Source organism: Chiloscyllium plagiosum, unplaced genomic scaffold, assembly GCF_004010195.1.
Source record: "Chiloscyllium plagiosum isolate BGI_BamShark_2017 unplaced genomic scaffold, ASM401019v2 scaf_6904, whole genome shotgun sequence".
Taxonomy (NCBI): domain Eukaryota; kingdom Metazoa; phylum Chordata; class Chondrichthyes; order Orectolobiformes; family Hemiscylliidae; genus Chiloscyllium; species Chiloscyllium plagiosum.
The window spans coordinates 1-1132 of record NW_025213265.1 but is presented as its reverse complement, the minus strand read 5'-3'; positions in this window follow the sequence as shown (position 1 = coordinate 1132).

Below are 1132 nucleotides of genomic sequence, written 5' to 3'. Positions count from 1 at the left end.
CCTTCACTATCCTATCTACCTGCGACTCCTCTTACAAGGAGCTATGAACCTGCACTCCAAGGTCTCTTTGTTCAGCAACACTCTCTAGGACCTTACCATTTAGTGTATAAGTCCTGCTAAGATTTGCTTTCAAAATGCAGCACCTCTCATTTATCGGAGTTAAACTCCATCTGCCACTTCTGCCCATTGGCCCATCTGATCAAGATCCCGTTGTAATCTGAGGTAACCTTCTTTGCTGTCCACTGCACCTCCAATTTTGGTGTCATAAGCAAACTATACCTCTCATGCTCACATCCAAATCATTTATGTAAATGACAAAAAGTAGAGGACCCAGCACTGATCCTTGTGGCACTCCACTGGTCACAGGCCTCCAGTCTGAAAAACAACCTCCCACCACCACCCTCTGTCTTCTACCTTTGAACCAGTTCTGTACCAAATGCCTAGTTCTCCCTTTATTCTGTGAGACCTGACCTTGCTAACCAGTCTCCCTTGGGGAACCTTGTCAAACGCCTTACTGAAGTCCATATTGATCACATCTGTCGCTCTGCCCTCATCAATCCTCTTTGGTACTTCTTCAAAAAACTCAATCAAGTTTGTGAGATATGATTTCCCACACACAAAGCCATGTTGACTATCCCTAATCAGTCCTTGCCTTTCCAAATACATGTACATCCTGTCCTTCAGGATTCCCTCCAACAACTTGCCCACTATGGACGTCAGGCTCACTGGTCTATAGTTCCCTGGCTTGTCCTGACTACCCTTCTTAAAGAGTGAAACCACGTTAGCCAACCTCCAGCCTTCCAGCCCCTCACCTGTGACTATCGATGATACAAATATCTCAGCAAGAGGCCCAGCAATCACTTCCCTAGCTTCCTGCAGAGTTCTAGGGTACACCTTATCAGGTCCTGGGGTTTTATCCACCTTTATTCGTTTCAAGACATCCAGCACTTCCTCCTCTGTAATATGGACATTTTGCAAGGTGTCACCATCTATTTCACAACTTTTTAAATCTTCCATGTCCTTTCCATGCAAAATACTCGTTAAGTATCTCTCCTATTTTCTGCTGCTCCACGCAAAGGCCGCCTTGCTGATCTTTGAAGGCCCCCTACTCTCTCCCTAGTTATCCTTTTGT